The following is an 8,997-nucleotide window of genomic DNA, read 5'->3' as shown; positions in this document are numbered from 1 at the left end:
ATCAGAAAAAATGAAGAAGGGTCTAGGCCCGAAACGTCAGCTTTCCTGCTCCTCTGATACTGCTTGGCCTGCTGTGTTCATCCAGCTCTACACCTTGTTATCTCAGCCATTCATATGGGCCTTTCTTTGTCCTTTACAATAACTTTCGAAACGTCTAAATAAGGTGTACAGACTTCCAGGGCTCCATCTACAATGCACTGGAAACGTAGACTTTTTTTTATCAGGCACAATGCGGATTCTTCGCTTTCTTAACGAATATGAAACTGACAAATCCCAATGATATATTTTAGTTAAAAGACATTCAATTCAAATCTCTTCCAATAGTATATGATTGAGTTAGCCAGGCGTTATAACAGCACCGATGTAGTAAGAAGTAACTGCGAAATCTATCCCTTCACGTTTGTCTGCGTTCTACCTTCAAGGAATTCTATTTTCACTGTGTCTTTTCTCTGCTGACGTATATTATCGGTATTAAATAGTTTGTTTATTTACTAATTACATTTATCACGACGATTGCTGCTAAACGCCCAAAGTATCAACCCACGTATAACTTTGCATAATGTTCAATCATCACCATTTTGCAAAAATAGAGGCGAATCAAATATAGTTGGTCCGGTGGCCTATGAAGGGTATGTCAATATGCATAGCCTGCTGTGAATTGGTCTTTGCATTATACCTTCAAGCCAAACTGCAATGCTAATTGGTCTGGATCGAATCGGAAACCTTTGCAGTTTACCACTGTGCCGCAGTTAGCGGAGTGTATTGAACTGATCAAGCCGTTTCTCTAAACTACGCTGCTCACATCTATGTGAGTCCGAAAAAGTTCAATCACAGTTTCAATTCTGTGAAAGTTATTGAAACAAGCAAGCAGGCTGTGACTACCAGAATCAGAAAAAAAAGTGTAACAGAATACACCAACGTGTTGTGCCGACGTTAAGAACGATTGAGATATTTATAAATGTTGTACTGGGAACTTTCATGCCTAATTACTGAAGACTGGAAATAGCACAAAACATGCCGAGATATTTAAGGCGGTGATTTTGATACCTAATACTGTTAAACCTGGGGCTGAACCCAAAACTCTCGAGCAAAATGTGTGTTTTGCTAAGTGATCCGCCCTGATTTCATTTAATCTGGTAAAGTGAACCACAACATTAATTCTAACATAGGGTCCAAGTGTTAAAAGCATCTGCGCTGGATACGCCCTCACAGGCACAGCATAGAAACACCCCGGGGAAAACATACCGTCTAAATGTAAAATGTGATCCTTAATGTAGTTATCAATCGAGTTTCTATCTAGAATACTATTTTGTGATATCTAACACGCAATAATGCTGTTCTCAAAGCTAGAATATGTCGGAACAAATACAACGATGCCTTTTGTGAATCCTTTATGCAGTGACTATAATATTGAGCTTCTGAGGAATTTGACAAGATCTATCCATTTTAAAGTCAAAACTTGATTTTGTTTTTGGCTAAATTCGATAACACGCTACCCCCACCCCTCAAAAAAAAACTATCGGGATTAACACGTGCCCTTGGACTACCGGTTCATCTCAGTGATTTCAGGGTCAAATCAGCACCGACTGTGCTGGTGCTTGCTTGGGCACAACAGGAGAACCCGATCATGGGGACAAGCGCAGTTAAAAGGCAGCCTGCATTGCTGAAAGCTGGCCTGTACTTGTGAAAGGAGAGGTCTATTAAGGCAGGAGTAGGTGCTGTCATTCAGTAAAGCAGTTGATTCTAAAGCTGGGAAACATTGAAGAATGACAAAATATATCAGGATAGGCCGAAGGGTTTGTTTCTGTGCTGTAAAACTCTATGGCTCCATACCTCTAAGAGAATGAGCCCAAAGTTTTAATTTTTGGCACTGCAATGGATTTTTTGTTAGAAGAGGTAGAAGGAAGAAAAATTCCTTTAGCTATTGGGGCAGTGAGGCCTTTCAGCATGATACCCATGAATGTTTATTTATGCTTTTAAGTGATTTATCTCGTTGTCAATGCTGCATGCATTCAGGTACCTTAACTTTGCCTTTTTGACATCTTTTCTGTTTTTGAAGTATGTTCAATGCTCAGCTTTGTTTCTCTTATTTTCTAGAATCCCTAGCATCTTTTTGACTTGTTGTTACCAACTTTGCTTCTTTCCAATTTGGATTATCCCTGAGGTTCCCACCCTCCTGACAAGCTAGTTTAACCCTATCCCAACAGTACTAGTAAATCTCCTTGTTGATGTGTCAGTCTCATTCCTGTTCAGGTATAACATATCCAACTTCTACAGGCCCAACCTGCTGCAGAACTCGTCTCAATTTCTTAGAAATTTGATGCCCTCCCATGTATGCTAGTTCTTCAGCCATGTTTTCAATGCATCAATCCTCCTGATGTTATGCCCACCAGCACTTATCACTGGAAATAATCCTGAGATTACTGCTTTTGAGGTCCTCCTTTCTAATTGCCTAATTTTTGCCTTCAGGACCTCATCCTTCTTCGCACCTCTGTCATTGGTACCATTGTGGGCCACAACTTCTGTCTGATTCCCCCCTCCCGCTGGAAGGATGCCCTGCAGGTACTCCATGGCATTTTTGATCCTGGTAACTGGGAGGTAACACATCAGCTTGGAGTCATGTTGACTGCCTCAGAAATGCCTGCCTGACCCCTGATTATGCAATCCCTATGACTATTGCTTTTCCATTCACCTTTCTCCTCCCCTGTATAGCTGATTTGCTTGTGATACCATGGAATAGGCTCTGGCTCACATTCCCCTAAGGAACAATTGACTCACCAGTTTCCAAAATGGAAAACAGATTAACAAGCATGATTGATTCAGGCAACTCCTGCAATACCAATCTGGGTTTCTTAAGACTGCCTGATAGTCACCCATTCCTTCTTTGCCTGGACACTTCTAATCTGCGGTGTCACCGCCTCCCTATATATGCCATCTATGTAGTCCTTTATCCAAGTGCTTAATGTAGACAGCCAAGGCCCCAATCACTGCAGCTTTTGCCAACCTGATAATGAAAGATTTATCTCAACTCCCTCTCAATTCCTTGTCAGTTAGCCTAACTATGCTAATATATTGCCTGCAAAACTGCGCACTCTTAGCTTGTTCAATAAGCTTTTACATAGCATCTCACTGGATGCTTTTCAGAAATTCAAATATACCACATCTACTGGTTCATTTTTATCCATCCAGCCTGAAATAAACACAAAAAGAATTGTCAACACAATTTCCTTTTCACAAAACCATATTGATTTTACCTGACTGTAAATAAAACATCCCTTAAACCTCTTGGACAAAGTTTTTAGCCATTGGTTCTGTTAACTCCTCATGTGGCTTCAACTCATATTTTGTTCATACTGTCCCTATTAAAATTAAAATGGGATATTTCATGATGATATATATGTTATTTATACATTGTTGAATAGCTTGGAGGTGGTATCTATTCAAGGTACGACACAAGGTATGAATGGTCTGCAGCTAGGTCCTAGAGCCAGGATAATGTAATTCCTAGCTCACCTGAGGATGGTGCCACAGGCAAGTCCTGCTTCTGAGCAGTTTGATAGTACAATCATTATCAATCATTATCATAATCTGTCATTATCAAGTTGGCAAAATGTGGAGTGCCACAAGCTGCATTGATGGGGCTTTTTCTGTTTACATTAAACGCTTGGATAAAGGACTACACAGATGGCAGAATAAGGCTGGTGGATAAGCACAATGAAAAGGTGCATTGCGAAGCCTGCAGGCAATATCAGATAACATGGTCGGACCAACTTGGAATAAAATCTTGTGCAGAACTGAGAGTTTAAACTGTTTGTACACTTGTAGACACTCACATGCTATAAAGTCAGAATGAGCCCATTGGTGCCTGGCCAACACCGCCAGTAACTATCTAATGGCTATTGGGCTTTTAATTGGTTTGGGATGAGACATTGTCTTGATCAGAGAGAAGTGGTCTGGTCTCTGGGGGTCTGTTTGTTGATCACATGGTTGGCCACTGTTTTCCCTGTTGTAGTACCAGGAGTTGTGGGCATTGCCGACACTACATGCAGACACAAAGAGGATTCACCAGTGGAGTGCCAAATTTTAGCCAAATCCATGGTCATACTGGAGAAGGCTGGCAAATTCCTGCATGGAGAATGAATGGCACATATTAGTAGGGTGGGCTGGGAGGGGAATACATCAGAATCAATATCCACCGGGCATGGTGCTTCAAAAGAGCGACTTCTCCATACTGGGCATAAAGGTTGCCTTGTTTCACCTTGCGGCCTGGATGTCAGCCTCCCCAACAAATGGAAAAATCCTAGTGTTGCTGGGAAGAGGTCTTTAAATGACCATAATTTGCTTGGTAATAGCCCATTAATAATGACTGATAGTTAACTGGTGTGCTTTGTTTAAATTTTAAATTTTAAACCAGACAAGTTGACACTGATTAATCAAGATTGAGAAATGAACCAGAGAATAACTGTCATCTGGCACATTGATTTTGAAGTAAATGCAATGCGTGTACATGTTCTTTCTGTCTGCAAAGATCAGAGCCCTGTGTATTAGTACATGGAGCTTCCAGTAGAAGTACACACACTGAGCCCGACTGACAATCCTAAATTGGTTGTTTGGAATTCTTTGCTCACTCGTGATTATTTAGCTAATGCTGTTAAACTGCAGAATTGCATTTTGAATTTTGCAGTCAAGAACAGTAACAGTGGGGACAGTGTGTGTGAGATCTTTGGTGAATTGAAATTGGGGTTGTTATTATTGGAATTGTACTTAGATAACTTGATCATGGATTAATTAGCCAGAAGCAGGCTGTCTTGCTTGCCTTCTTTCCTTCTCCTCATGCACCTCCTCCTTTGCTGCTCCCCTTATAGTAAGTAATGAAGATTGTCACCTAATGACAGAAAGACTTTGCAGAAAATATGATTCTGTAGAGCACAGAAGGACAAGTAGAAGCATCCCTCAGCATGACAATAGTCTGCTCTGTCAAATTTCAAATGGCACTATGATAGTCATTGTATGCTTGCTGTCGTATCATTCCACATCAGAGTCATCAGCCATGTCAACATCTGTGGATGGCTCTTCTAACCACCTTGGTTTACCAAGGTGCCTCAAATGCACTGGCATAGCAGACTGCCACAGTATAAGGCTACCTGCCAGGTTATCAGGCATTAGCCTGCCTGCCTATGCTCCAGTCTCGCAACTGGATGTTGCGAGAATGGGATTCCCTTTGGTTCCTGTATAGGGCTGAGTTGATAATGCACATGGGAAGTCTGCCACCTTACCCCATGGGGAATCCTGCAATATTAGAGAAGCTGCACACTCATTCTGCAAGACAGAACGAGATACAGTCAGGTCTCGTGAGTGGACAGCTGAGTTGCCTCCCTCATGAGATTGCGGATGGTAAACTGTGAGATTCTCCAAGTCCAACCTGGAAGGAATCAGACACATGAAAGCACCTTGCCTCAGATATTTCACAACCACAGCATGGTTATTGTTCTCCTGTGTCACTGCCACTGCAACTAGAGCAGGTGGCAGGTTTCAGTGAGGATGTAGTTGTTGAATTGAAAACATCCTACATCTTTTTCACTCCTAAGGTTTAGATGGTAGAATTTGAAGGAGGGTCACTGGGCCTGAAATGTTAACTCTGTTTTCTTGCCATAGAATTTCCCCACACCAATTTGTGTTTTTGTTTCAGATAGTGTTATTGTTGCAATGCTGATTGAGCAATGAAAATTGGCCTCAATGCATGGCAAGAATCTTTTTGCTCTTCTTTGAATTATGGTATGGGGGGATCTTGTGGATGACCTGAAGTTCAGGACCTTGGTTAGTGTCCCCTCTGATTAAACACATATCTTTGATGATGTAGTGCACCCCCTGCACTGCCCTGATGAGGACCCATGACCTTCTACGAAGTAAAACCTCCTGCAATGGAAAACTGCCTGTCTCAACATCATAAAGTCATAGAGCTGTACAGCATGGAAACAGACCCTTCGGTCCAACTTGTTCATGCTGACCGGATATCCTAAATTAATCTAGTCCCATCTGCCAGCATTTGGCCTTTATCCCTCTAAACCCTTCCTATTCATGTACCCTTCTAGATGCCTTTTAAATGGTGCCATTGTACCAGCCTCCATCATCCCTTCTGGCAGTTCCCAAGGATTGTTAAACAGATTTTATTCATATCAGAGTCCTGTGCAATGTGCGAGGTGTTGGAGATCTGTTGGATTGGGAAGCCATTGGTTTTGTCCAGTTGCATAGAACATTAGGAAGGTATTCACACAGTGATTAATGAATTGAAAGACCAATTCAGGCACTAGATGTCAGCTATTCTTCTGTGAAGAGACTAGATCTCTGACACGTTACTGAATACAAATAGTCTGATAGCCACTGAAAATGTATCATTGGATTCATTGGAATATATGTAAAGTTTATTGCATTACGCCAAAGACGGATTTTCAGCAGGACTAATTCTATTTATATATCTCAATCCTTTTTCATTGATTCAAGAGGTTTTGTCCAATCGCTAAATTAGCTCTATTCAACAAGTAACCAGCTGGACAACAGCAGAGATTGTGTTGACATTCCCTTTTGATTATTTGATTTGCCTGCTCTGCTTTTTCTCTCTTTCTTTGTCACTCCCCCAGAAAAAAAAGTGCGTAGAAAATTATGATCAACAAATCCTTTGCATGAAGTCCCTGTTCCGCTAAATGTGACAGTGAGGCAGCACAATCTGAAAACCTATGCAATACATGATCTGAAATCCCATCATCTCCCATCCTAGTTTGCTGCTGAAGTGAATGTATTGATTATGGGGCTGGGGATATTTGGCAATGTTCTCACTGACCAGACTGCCAAGGGCATTTGCTGCCTTTGTTCCTAATAAAATCGCCATGGGAACGAGTCTGCAGTTAAATAGGAAGTTCAAAGTGAGTAGAATGCTTTTTTTTTAACCCAGTATGAAGCTAGCCAAAGTAAAGCATTGAGTATAATGCCACCTGTGGTACTGGAGTGGGACAGAGGGAGTTGTAAGCACTGATTTTGGCTAGACTGACGAACTGTTTATACATTGAGTTATAGTGATGGACAGCACGGACACAGACCTTCGGTCCAACTCATCCATTCCGACCAGGTATCCTAAATTAATCTAGTCCCATTTGCCAGCATTTGGCCCATATCCCTCTAAACCCTTCATATTCATGTACTCATCCAAATGCCTTTAAATGTTGTAATTGTACCAGCCTCATGGTATCAGGATATTGTACAGCCAACCCATTTTCACATCCTTATGGCCCCCATTATCAGCTCTTCTTTCTGCCTGGCTCACCATCATCCATCCCTTTGTCTTCCTAACTGTCATTCCCTCTCTCTGGGCTCCATCTCCGCCTATCGGCTCATTCGCCCTATCCCTTCCACAAACCCATATCTTCAGCATGTGTGGCACCTTTTCCTATCTACTATTCGCTCTGAAGAAGGACGCAAAATGTTAACTCGGCTTTCTCTCCACAGATGCTACCAGACCTGCTGAATTTCTCCAGCTTTTTGTTTTTGTGTCAGGCTGTCATTCTGTTTTATCAAGCTTCCTGACTTAAGCTGGTACACCCACTGTTTGTGTTCAACTTGCCCAATGCATGGCCATTTGCACCTCAGCTCTGGCAGAAACATATCCACTCAATCCAGTACTAGATAAGACTATATGTTGCAATGATATCACATGTTATGAATCTTTTTATGAATAAATTTGAGTTCTTACTTGTATACACTGAAAACTCGATTGTCTTTGTTCACGGAGTTGATATGGCTTGGAGGGGGGACGATCAGCCCATCATGCCTGTAGCGGTTCTCTTACTTAGCACCGGTTCCCCACATCCCTGCACACCATTTCTACCTAAGTAATTAGCTATTGACCTCTTGAATGTCACCACCACATTTCCATCTGCCCAGTCTTTGATACATAGTCACACGCACACAAGCATTTCAACAAATCTTCCTGTGCTTCTACCTTAAGGATAGATAATGTGGGTGCTGCATTATAGGAAAAATGTGAGTGCATTGGACAAAGTGCAGAAAGGTGGACAAGAATGGCTCCAGGAATGAGAACCTTCAGTTAGGTGGATAGATTGAAGAAGGTTACAAGTTTATAGAAGTTTATAAAATATTGAGGGGCATAGATGGAGTTAATAGTAGTTGTCTTTACCCTGGGATGGGGGGTTTCAAGACGAGGAGACACCTTTATAAGGTGAGAGGAGAAAGATTTACAAAAGACAGGGGCAAATTTTTTACACAGAGGGTGGTTCTTGTGTGAAATGACCTTTTCTGAGGAAGTGTTAGATGTGGGTACAATTACAATGTTTAAAAAACATTTAGCTAAGTACATGAATAGGAAAGGATTAGAGGATATGGGCTAGGAGCAGGCAGATGGGACTAGTTTAGTTTGGGATTGTGTTTGGCATGGACTAGTTACGCTGAAGGGTCTGTTCCTATGCTGTATGACTCTAAGATGAATTGCTTTCTGGACACTGTGCACAGATTTATTCTTCCGCTGAGAGCCCATCTCGCCCTTCTCCTTACAACTGATTGTCTTGTCCAATGTGAACTGTGATCATTGGTCAAATTGTATTCCAAGCAGAACACCTATTAGTGCATCATTGTCTGGGACCAACTGGTTTGTGCAGAAGCTTTGAAGTCAGTTAAAAACTTGCTTATCATTTGCTAAACCACTTTCTGCATATTTTTGCAACTTTTAAAAGAAACTATAGAATTCAGAAATCACGAACAATGGGGAGAAATGAAGCTAAGGCTCAAAGAAATGGACCAACAGTTAAACTGAAAGTAGATGGTAATTGTTTTAAACTGCGCTCATGTCTGGAGTAGGAAAGGGCATGGAGTTCTTCAAACATCATCAAACATCAACAAAAATTAACCTTGTTTTTGCTCATTTCATCAAATGTGAGCGTAGGACAGGACAAAAACAAATCAGGTGAACACTACATTTGATGTTATGTA

The sequence above is a fragment of the Rhincodon typus genome, chromosome 1, assembly GCF_021869965.1.
Source record: "Rhincodon typus isolate 14 chromosome 1, sRhiTyp1.1, whole genome shotgun sequence".
Classification (NCBI taxonomy): domain Eukaryota; kingdom Metazoa; phylum Chordata; class Chondrichthyes; order Orectolobiformes; family Rhincodontidae; genus Rhincodon; species Rhincodon typus.
The sequence above is the reverse complement of the archived record's forward strand: the minus strand, read 5'-3'. Positions refer to the sequence as shown.